The sequence below is a fragment of the Sander vitreus genome, unplaced genomic scaffold (genome assembly GCF_031162955.1).
Source record: "Sander vitreus isolate 19-12246 unplaced genomic scaffold, sanVit1 ctg746_0, whole genome shotgun sequence".
Lineage (NCBI taxonomy): Eukaryota > Metazoa > Chordata > Actinopteri > Perciformes > Percidae > Sander > Sander vitreus.
In genome coordinates this window covers 1-12,168 of record NW_027595831.1, presented here as the reverse complement: position 1 = coordinate 12,168, position 12,168 = coordinate 1, and the positions used below count along the sequence as shown (strand labels likewise).

The 12,168-nt window shown below is 42.3% G+C and overlaps 2 non-coding genes across 2 annotated transcripts; both read right to left on the bottom strand.

Moving 5' to 3' along the window:
- Positions 1–276: 276 nt before the first annotated feature.
- On the bottom strand, positions 277–347 carry trnag-gcc (transfer RNA glycine (anticodon GCC)). Its single transcript has one exon. It is a non-coding gene; the product is annotated as a tRNA-Gly (tRNA).
- An 806-nt stretch (positions 348–1,153) lies between these two features.
- On the bottom strand, positions 1,154–1,225 carry trnag-gcc (transfer RNA glycine (anticodon GCC)). Its single transcript has one exon. It is a non-coding gene; the product is annotated as a tRNA-Gly (tRNA).
- Positions 1,226–12,168: the final 10,943 nt, after the last annotated feature.

Genomic DNA, 12,168 nt, shown 5'->3' with positions numbered 1-12,168 from the left:
GGGAGAATTCTACCACTGAACCACCAACACTTGCCTAGGCATGTGAACCACGTCTGTCTGTCGAAATCATGACTTCATGAGTGTCAGCAAAAAGATAATTGTATTCATCTTCCATCATGCACACATCACATACTCTCAGGCTGCATACTGCACCAACAAACAAAATGGAGCAGAACCCTCACGACTGAAATCTAGAGGTCAACATGAAGAGATGGCCTCCACACAAACATGCCCTATTTGCATGAGAGCTGATTCCAAAGAGTAGCAAAGGCAAGCTGCATTGGCCGGGAATCGGACCCGGGTCTCCCGCGTGGCAGGCGAGAATTCTACCACTGAACCACCAATGCTTGCCTAGGCATGATAACCACATGTCTGTATGGCCAAATCATGACTACATGAGTGTCACATCACAGACTCTCAGGCTGCATACTGCACCAACAAACAAAACGGAGCTGATCCTCACGACTGAAATCTAGAAGTCAACACGACCAGTTTGCCTCCACACAAACATGCCCTATTTGCATGAGAGCTGATTCCAAACAGTAGCAAAGGCAAACTACAGTGGCTGGGAATCGGACCCAAAGCTCACGCATGGAAGGCAAGAATTCTACCACTGAACCACCAATGCATGCGTAGGAATGTGAAACACATGTCTGTCTGGCGAAATCATGACTTCATGAGTGTCAGCAAAAAGTTAATTGTATTCATCTTCCATCATGCACACATCACAGACTCTCAGGCTGCATACTGCACCAACAAACAAAATGGAGCAGAACCTCACGACTGAAATCTAGAGGTCAACATGAAGAGTTTGCCTTCACAGAAACATGCCCTATTTGCATAAGAGGTGATTCCAAAGAGTAGCAAAGGCAAACTGCATTGGCCGGGAATCGGACCCAAAGCTCCCGCGTGGCAGGGGAGAATTCTACCACTGAACCACCAACACTTGCCTAGGCATGATGAACCACATGTCTGGCCAAATCATGACTTCATGAGTGTCACATCACAGACTCTCAGGCTGCATACTGCACCAACAAACAAAATGGAGCAGAACCTCACGACTGAAATCTAGAGGTCAACATGAAGAGATGGCCTCCACACAAACATGCCCTATTTGCATGAGAGCTGATTCCAAACAGTAGCAAAGGCAAGCTGCATTGGCCGGGAATCGGACCCAGGGTCTCCCGCGTGGCAGGCGAGAATTCTACCACTGAACCACCAATGCTTGCCTAGGCATGATAACCACATGTCTGTATGGCCAAATCATGACTACATGAGTGTCACATCACAGACTCTCAGGCTGCATACTGCACCAACAAAACAAAATGGAGCAGAATCTCACGACTGAACTCTAGAGGTCAACATGACCACTTTGCCTCCACACAAACATGCCCTATTTGCATGAGAGCTGATTCCAAAGAGTAGCAAAGGCAAACTGCCTTGGCCAGGAATCAGACCCAGGTCTCCCAGATGGTGGGTGAGAATTCTACCACTGAACCACCAATACACTCGCAAGAATGTGAACCACGTCTGTCTGTCGAAATCATGACTTCATGAGTGTCAGCAAAAAGTTAATTGTATTCATCTTCCATCATGCACACATCACAGACTCTAAGGCTGCATACTGCACCAACAAACAAAATGGAGCAGATCCTCACGACTGAAATCTAGAGGTCAACATGACCAGGTTGCCTCCATACAAACATGCCCTATTTGCGTGAGAGGTGATTCCAAACAGTAGCAAAGGCAAGCTGCATTGGCCGGGAATCAGACCCAGGTCTCCCGGATGGCGGGCGAGAATTCTTTAGCTAAAACGCCCTAAACTGATTCCCATTCATTTCCTATGGTACTGCTAAACCAGTACGGATGTAATATACCTTTGGCCGCTAGTATGCGCACTGGAGTCGTTTCGCGCCCTGGAGCAGTTTAGCGGCGAGTGAAGACAATTGCTTTCCGACCCCTCAGTGCTCGTCTGGACAGTGGATTGACAGCACACACCGATTGAGCTCCGCTGAACATTACGCTTAACGGTAAGTTATATTTAGATGAATGAAAAAATGTGTCATGAAATTTTATGTTGGCCTTGTCTGGCGTTTTCTATTTTAACGTAACATGAATGCTATGAAGTTAGTCACTCTTCTGCTAAGTTTATTGTGTCGAACGGCTTCATGTCAACGCCACTTTCGGATGGATTACATGTTAACTAACGTTAATGTAACGTTAACCTTAAACCGTGGCTTGATTCATGTGTTAGTTCATTGTCCATTTGTGTTCGTGGTGATTGGAAATTGGCATTATATTAAGTCGAAAGCATCATTGTGTGATTTAACGTTAATGCCCATTCAAGTTATTATCATATAATTTAGCTTAAACTTAGCGCTACGTAAACGTTACCGCTTAGCTTTAAAGTTACCAGCCGGTTAAGATATGATATACTATGGCTACTAACGTTAGCTAACGTAGTTAGCTACATACACACATTGCAAGAATGACAAACTATGAATGAACATTCTTACTTTGAGTTATGTAAATGCGTCGTGTTTTCTTCACACTCAACGTTATGTTGACTGCTATCAGTCTCCGATGTATTTCTGCAGCTAAAACATGTCTTCGGTTTTCTGGCAGTTTTACATTTAGTGTTTAGATCCAGTGGTGAAATATAACTACGTAACGTTAGCCTACATTTACTTAAGTAGGCTACTGTAATGTAACGTTACTGCTTCTCATACTCTAATGTCACATCTCAGAGGGTTATGTACTTTTTAATTGCTCTACTTTTTTTTTGACAGCTTTAGTTACAAGTTACTTTGCAGGTTATTATTATTATTATTATTATTATTATTATTATTTCTGAAATGAGCAATACTGCATAATGAATAATTCAATTTCAATGTTGGTACTTTTAGTATATTTTGAATGCAGGACTTTTACTTGTAGCAAAGTATTTCTACACTGTTTACAGAAGTACAAGATCAGAGAACACCAGAATATGGTAATGTTGTTAACAACTTACTACACATTATGTATGCTTTATTTTTTAAAAGGCTACATCATATACATTTATATTCTATCTATAATGTACTATTTAATTTAAACATTTGCCTGAGATTGTCAAAAGCTGAGTATATCAAACAAGGCACATCAAATTCTGGGTGTTTTTGGATAAGACTTCACACTTTGATGTTACTTGAGTCAACAATTGAGTTCTCATGAAGGTTAAGGTGTGACTCCCGACTAAGCTGAGCTCCCTTCACCTTCAAGTTCTTTCCTGTGGGTGGGTCAAAGGGTTTCACCCACAGGGGGTCTATCTTTGAAGTGTTAACAGTCTCACTTAACAAACACAGAGCTCATTGTACAGAAAGGCAGGTCCTTAATCAAGTTCAACAACATCAACAATATAAAATATAAAATAAGAAATAAAGCTATTTGGTATTTCACACTTTTTAAACACTAGACAAATACAGTATGAATATGCAAAGGCTGAGATGTAAACCTATTTTTTTCACTTCATTGAGACCCTACCTATTAACATTTGTTATGAAAACAGTCAATGTCTATGACATAATATACTAATTACGTGACTTTTCTTCATGACAGGTAAAATGCGCAAACAAATCTTTTTTCCCGGGAGAATTGCAGTTACATTTCGCAAGGGACCTCTGGGGTATCTTCGTCAGGATCCTACTGATGCTGCAAAAGTCATTAAAGACAACTACAAGACAATTAAGGGAGGAGCTGGTCAGGCAAAATGCACTCAGTGTCGTCCGTCAGAGAGGAGGGGATGCCTCAGATAAATCTGAGGTGGCTGGAGAATACATCCTGCAGTTTGGGAAATACAAGGGGAAGTCCTTCCGCTGGCTTCTTGAAAATGATATTGGGTATACCATCTACCTAATCATGAACAAGCTGAAGGAGGAGGCTGCAGGAGTGTTTATAGCAGAGGGGCACAGCAAGGACAGCCTATTGTCATTTGTGAACTATGCCCTCAGCTTTCAAGAAATCCAGTCTCTTCTTGACTATTAGGCAAGGTCACAGGTTGTGACAGTAGCAGCATCAGAGGATGACCAGCTGGTTGGGTTTGGCTCTCGTGCCAACAACACCTGGCGATAGATTTGGGACAGCAGGGATGATGGTTATGCAGCCTTTATACTGAAAAAAAGCTGTGCTTCAGGGACAAGGATGCACAAGCTACAGCAATACCTGCAGAAGAAGCTGCCCTCACCACCCTCTGGCTCTTCTCTGATGACACATACGTCAAATGCTCCTGCTGAAGCCATGGGTGGGTCTTGTTTTTCCTTTGTTTTGTCAAAAAGATGTACATGCTGTAATGGTATATGTTATATACTGTATATCATTTTGTTCTGTTTTACAGCTGTTTCTGCACCAGCATCATCAACTGCCAGACCACCACAGGCTTCTGGAACAGATAGAGGTTCTTAACCAAAACGTCCTGCATCAGCAGACAACTCTGGGACCATGAATTCTTATCCCAACATGAAGCATGACCTAAAGCTTTCCATCTCATGTTGACCAGGTTCTGGTCATGTTTGTGTTTTGGTGTTCTACCTATTGTCCTAGTGACTATGAATTGAAACCAGTCATGATGAGGGTAAGTATCAGTCTTTTGCTTATGTGGATGAAAATATATGATACATGTCAAATTGCTGTGGTTACTAACACTTGAGTGCATGTGTTTGCATGTACAGTATGTGTGTCATGTTGCTTCCCCTGCTTAGGCTAAATTCTAATGAGTGACTACAAAATATTAATCCTTTAAAAAAAATGATTGCATGTGTATGAATGAACATATTCTTTATATATTATTATAAGAAACAGTCTGTTTCACTATATGAGAGTGAGACTGAGATAAGCAGGTGAAGTAAAAGATGGGTGCCTTAACTTACTAACACAAATTTTTGTATTTTGCCAAAAATATAAATGACTGAAAAGACTTTTTCTGTTGTAGCACCATCAGCTACACGGTCTAGAACAACTAAATTGAAGAGCTCACAAGAAGATGGTAAATGCACTGTATTTTGCTTCATCCATTCAAAGCTTTCTGTCATATTCCCTATGCTTTTGTCCGTTATAAACTAATAATTGATTTTTGTTGTTGTCCTTCCCTCCTTGCAACCCAAGCCCTGCCAACTGTAAGGAGACCTGTGCCCCTTCCTCAGGAGCTGAGGTTTCTGATGCCAAAAACAGCAGGTCCTCTGCCAACAGAGACAACTGTAACAGTTCCAGGTGTGTATTATTTCAACTGTATTTGCGTCTTTAAAAAATATCCATATGTTGTTTCATCCATATGTTGTGTCCATCATAACTGTTGTAAATCCTTTAAAATATGTTTAATTGTTGTATATCAGATACTGTTCCACAGTTTTAAGACAAGCCAGCATTTAAGTGTACAGCCTGCTAGGTTTCAGGGACTAAAATGTAGATGTAAAGTGTAGTGTCATATTACTTTTTTACTTTATCTTACCTGTAAATAATAATGAAATGTTTAATATTCTATATAGTGTCAGAGGCACTTGTGATTTCTCCGTCTGCAGAGCCCAGTCAACCGCGCTGCAGCCACCAATTGCACAGAGAGCTCAAAGTACGTTTTTGAATGTTTTTGATTTGAATTGTGTGCGTTTCATAAAGATAGAATCAAGTCAAACACAAAATCTTAATAATTTGCCTTATTATTCTTGTCTTACTAGGTCAGCCGGTACCCAGGCTATCAAGGGTCCCCAGCATTCCTCCTCCACAGCTTCCTGGCTATGACCATGATGTCAGTCAGTGGAACTGTTCTCACCAGCAGAGGATCTGGATGAAGACAGAGCTGGCCAGAATTAATTGACAGCATATCTGATCTTCCATCCCCAAAGTACTTTCAGCTCCATCCCTTTTTTATATGGAAGCCAGAGAATGACTTAATGGCAAGGCTGAGGAACAACGACACTCTGCCATGCATTGAAGGTTGCGCTCGGGCCCAAGTTGCCTCTGCAGGTGTTGGTAGACCTCGTGTGATTGTTGGCATCACTGGACAGTACTACCTTTTTCATCCAGGCTGTGCTGTAAAGTTTGCCGGAAGAGGTGGTATGCTGTCAACCCACTGTGGCTGGAAAAATTACCAAAGAGGTTCACAAACCTGTTGCCGGCAATACTGACCTACAAGAAGGCCATCTGTAAATCCGTAATGGACTAGCTCAGGCGCACAGGTAACTCACCCACCGACATGGCAAAGCAGATCATGGAGATGATGCACCTGAAATATGAATGTGCTCATTTGGCCTTCCTCCTTACCTGCCAGAACATCATGGATGGTAAGGCAGGAAAGTATGACCTAAGAACCATCACTCAGTTCATAAGACAGGAAACCAAGCCAGCTCCCTTTGGAGAGTATAGGGATTCTGATGGCTGGAATGGGATCTCTGTGTCTGCACACTACCTAACTGACTGCCTACTGCATGAGTACCAACACCAAGAGGGTGCTATCACAAAAGCTTCTTCAGGGCACCTTCGGACAGGCTTTCCGCTCAGACCACACACGGAAAGTTGCTAGGAAGGTCACCTTTTCATCTGGGACCATGTCATCATATGCAGTCATGAATGAGAACTGGATGATCCTTTCATGGGTGATGGTGCAGTCTGAGACAGAAAAGTCACTGAAGCCCATGTATGAAGGTATAGCACACCGCTACAGCACTGCAGGCATTCTTTATATATTATTATAAGAAACAGTCTGTTTCACTATATGAGAGTGAGACTGAGATAAGCAGGTGAAGTAAAAGATGGGTGCCTTAACTTACTAACACAAATTTTTGTATTTTGCCAAAAATATAAATGACTGAAAAAGACTTTTTTCTGTTGTAGCACCATCAGCTACACGGTCTAGAACAACTAAATTGAAGAGCTCACAAGAAGATGGTAAATGCACTGTATTTTTGCTTCATCCATTCAAAGCTTTCTGTCATATTCCCTATGCTTTTGTCCGTTATAAACTAATAATTGATTTTTTGTTGTTGTCCTTCCCTCCTTGCAACCCAAGCCCTGCCAACTGTAAGGAGACCTGTGCCCCTTCCTCAGGAGCTGAGGTTTCTGATGCCAAAAACAGCAGGTCCTCTGCCAACAGAGACAACTGTAACAGTTCCAGGTGTGTATTATTTCAACTGTATTTGCGTCTTTAAAAAATATCCATATGTTGTTTCATCCATATGTTGTGTCCATCATAACTGTTGTAAATCCTTTAAAATATGTTTAATTGTTGTATATCAGATACTGTTCCACAGTTTTAAGACAAGCCAGCATTTAAGTGTACAGCCTGCTAGGTTTCAGGGACTAAAATGTAGATGTAAAGTGTAGTGTCATATTACTTTTTTTACTTTATCTTACCTGTAAATAATAATGAAATGTTTAATATTCTATATAGTGTCAGAGGCACTTGTGATTTACTCCGTCTGCAGAGCCCAGTCAACCGGCGCTGCAGCCACCAATTGCACAGAGAGCTCAAAGTACGTTTTTGAATGTTTTTTATTTGAATTGTGTGCGTTTCATAAAGATAGAATCAAGTCAAACACAAAATCTTAATAATTTGCCTTATTATTCTTGTCTTACTAGGTCAGCCGGTACCCAGGCTATCAAGGGTCCCCAGCATTCCTCCTCCACAGCTTCCTGGCTATGACCATGATGTCAGTCAGTGGAACTGTTCTCACCAGCAGAGGATCTGGATGAAGACAGAGCTGGCCAGAATTAATTGACAGCATATCTGATCTTCCATCCCCAAAGTACTTTCAGCTCCATCCCTTTTTTATATGGAAGCCAGAGAATGACTTAATGGCAAGGCTGAGGAACAACGACACTCTGCCATGCATTGAAGGTTGCGCTCGGGCCCCAAGTTGCCTCTGCAGGTGTTGGTAGACCTCGTGTGATTGTTGGCATCACTGGACAGTACTACCTTTTTTCATCCAGGCTGTGCTGTAAAGTTTGCCGGAAGAGGTGGTATGCTGTCAACCCACTGTGGCTGGAAAAATTACCAAAGAGGTTCACAAACCTGTTGCCGGCAATACTGACCTACAAGAAGGCCATCTGTAAATCCGTAATGGACTAGCTCAGGCGCACAGGTAACTCACCCACCGACATGGCAAAGCAGATCATGGAGATGATGCACCTGAAATATGAATGTGCTCATTTGGCCTTCCTCCTTACCTGCCAGAACATCATGGATGGTGAGGCAGGAAAGTATGACCTAAGAACCATCACTCAGTTCATAAGACAGGAAACCAAGCCAGCTCCCTTTGGAGAGTATAGGGATTCAGATGGCTGGAATGGGATCTCTGTGTCTGCACACTACCTAACTGACTGCCTGCCTACTGCATGAGTACCAACACCAAGAGGGTGCTATCACAAAAGCTTCTTCAGGGCACCTTCGGACAGGCTTTCCGCTCAGACCACACACGGAAAGTTGCTAGGAAGGTCACCTTTTTCATCTGGGACCATGTCATCATATGCAGTCATGAATGAGAACTGGATGATCCTTTCATGGGTGATGGTGCAGTCTGAGACAGAAAAGTCACTGAAGCCTATGTATGAAGGTATAGCACACCGCTAAGCACTGCAGGCATTCTTTATATATTATTATAAGAAACAGTCTGTTTCACTATATGAGAGTGAGACTGAGATAAGCAGGTGAAGTAAAAGATGGGTGCCTTAACTTACTAACACAAATTTTTGTATTTTGCCAAAAATATAAATGACTGAAAAAGACTTTTTTCTGTTGTAGCACCATCAGCTACACGGTCTAGAACAACTAAATTGAAGAGCTCACAAGAAGATGGTAAATGCACTGTATTTTTGCTTCATCCATTCAAAGCTTTCTGTCATATTCCCTATGCTTTTGTCCGTTATAAACTAATAATTGATTTTTTGTTGTTGTCCTTCCTCCTTGCAACCCAAGCCCTGCCAACTGTAAGGAGACCTGTGCCCCTTCCTCAGGAGCTGAGGTTTCTGATGCCAAAAACAGCAGGTCCTCTGCCAACAGAGACAACTGTAACAGTTCCAGGTGTGTATTATTTCAACTGTATTTGCGTCTTTAAAAAATATCCATATGTTGTTTCATCCATATGTTGTGTCCATCATAACTGTTGTAAATCCTTTAAAATATGTTTAATTGTTGTATATCAGATACTGTTCCACAGTTTTAAGACAAGCCAGCATTTAAGTGTACAGCCTGCTAGGTTTCAGGGACTAAAATGTAGATGTAAAGTGTAGTGTCATATTACTTTTTTACTTCATCTTACCTTTAAATAATAATGAAATGTTTAATATTCTATATAGTGTCAGAGGCACTTGTGATTTCTCCGTCTGCAGAGCCCAGTCAACCGGCGCTGCAGCCACCAATTGCACAGAGAGCTCAAAGTACGTTTTTGAATGTTTTTTATTTGAATTGTGTGCGTTTCATAAAGATAGAATCAAGTCAAACACAAAATCTTAATAATTTGCCTTATTATTCTTGTCTTACTAGGTCAGCCGGTACCCAGGCTATCAAGGGTCCCCAGCATTCCTCCTCCACAGCTTCCTGGCTATGACCATGATGTCAGTCAGTGGAACTGTTCTCACCAGCAGAGGATCTGGATGAAGACAGAGCTGGCCAGAATTAATTGACAGCATATCTGATCTTCCATCCCCAAAGTACTTTCAGCTCCATCCCTTTTTTATATGGAAGCCAGAGAATGACTTAATGGCAAGGCTGAGGAACAACGACACTCTGCCATGCATTGAAGGTTGCGCTCGGGCCCAAGTTGCCTCTGCAGGTGTTGGTAGACCTTGTGTGATTGTTGGCATCACTGGACAGTACTACCTTTTTTCATCCAGGCTGTGCTGTAAAGTTTGCCGGAAGAGGTGGTATGCTGTCAACCCACCGTGGCTGGAAAAATTACCAAAGAGGTTCACAAACCTGTTGCCGGCAATACTGACCTACAAGAAGGCCATCTGTAAATCCGTAATGGACTAGCTCAGGCGCACAGGTAACTCACCCACCGACATGGCAAAGCAGATCATGGAGATGATGCACCTGAAATATGAACGTGCTCATTTGGCCTTCCTCCTTACCTGCCAGAACATCATGGATGGTGAGGCAGGAAAGTATGACCTAAGAACCATCACTCAGTTCATAAGACAGGAAACCAAGCCAGCTCCCTTTGGAGAGTATAGGGATTCAGATGGCTGGAATGGGATCTCTGTGTCTGCACACTACCTAACTGACTGCCTACTGCATGAGTACCAACACCAAGAGGGTGCTATCACAAAAGCTTCTTCAGGGCACCTTCGGACAGGCTTTCCGCTCAGACCACACACGGAAAGTTGCTAGGAAGGTCACCTTTTCATCTGGGACCATGTCATCATATGCAGTCATGAATGAGAACTGGATGATCCTTTCATGGGTGATGGTGCAGTCTGAGACAGAAAAGTCACTGAAGCCCATGTATGAAGGTATAGCACACCGCTAAGCACTGCAGGCATTCTTTATATATTATTATAAGAAACAGTCTGTTTCACTATATGAGAGTGAGACTGAGATAAGCAGGTGAAGTAAAAGATGGGTGCCTTAACTTACTAACACAAATTTTTGTATTTTGCCAAAAATATAAATGACTGAAAAGACTTTTTCTGTTGTAGCACCATCAGCTACACGGTCTAGAACAACTAAATTGAAGAGCTCACAAGAAGATGGTAAATGCACTGTATTTTGCTTCATCCATTCAAAGCTTTCTGTCATATTCCCTATGCTTTTGTCCGTTATAAACTAATAATTGATTTTTGTTGTTGTCCTTCCCTCCTTGCAACCCAAGCCCTGCCAACTGTAAGGAGACCTGTGCCCCTTCCTCAGGAGCTGAGGTTTCTGATGCCAAAAACAGCAGGTCCTCTGCCAACAGAGACAACTGTAACAGTTCCAGGTGTGTATTATTTCAACTGTATTTGCGTCTTTAAAAAATATCCATATGTTGTTTCATCCATATGTTGTGTCCATCATAACTGTTGTAAATCCTTTAAAATATGTTTAATTGTTGTATATCAGATACTGTTCCACAGTTTTAAGACAAGCCAGCATTTAAGTGTACAGCCTGCTAGGTTTCAGGGACTAAAATGTAGATGTAAAGTGTAGTGTCATATTACTTTTTTACTTTATCTTACCTGTAAATAATAATGAAATGTTTAATATTCTATATAGTGTCAGAGGCACTTGTGATTACTCCGTCTGCAGAGCCCAGTCAACCGGCGCTGCAGCCACCAATTGCACAGAGAGCTCAAAGTACGTTTTTGAATGTTTTTGATTTGAATTGTGTGCGTTTCATAAAGATAGAATCAAGTCAAACACAAAATCTTAATAATTTGCCTTATTATTCTTGTCTTACTAGGTCAGCCGGTACCCAGGCTATCAAGGGTCCCCAGCATTCCTCCTCCACAGCTTCCTGGCTATGACCATGATGTCAGTCAGTGGAACTGTTCTCACCAGCAGAGGATCTGGATGAAGACAGAGCTGGCCAGAATTACTTGACAGCATATCTGATCTTCCATCTCCAAAGTACTTTCAGCTCCATCCCTTTTTTATATGGAAGCCAGAGAATGACTTAATGGCAAGGCTGAGGAACAACGACACTCTGCCATGCATTGAAGGTTGCGCTCGGGCCCAAGTTGCCTCTGCAGGTGTTGGTAGACCTCGTGTGATTGTTGGCATCACTGGACAGTACTACCTTTTTTCATCCAGGCTGTGCTGTAAAGTTTGCCGGAAGAGGTGGTATGCTGTCAACCCACTGTGGCTGGAAAAATTACCAAAGAGGTTCACAAACCTGTTAATGCAATACTGACCTACAAGAAGGCCATCTGTAAATCCGTAATGGACTAGCTCAGGCGCACAGGTAACTCACCCACCGACATGGCAAAGCAGATCATGGAGATGATGCACCTGAAATATGAATGTGCTCATTTGGCCTTCCTCCTTACCTGCCAGAACATCATGGATGGTGAGGCAGGAAAGTATGACCTAAGAACCATCACTCAGTTCATAAGACAGGAAACCAAGCCAGCTCCCTTTGGAGAGTATAGGGATTCTGATGGCTGGAATGGGATCTCTGTGTCTGCACACTACCTAACTGACTGCCTACTGCATGAGTACCAACACCA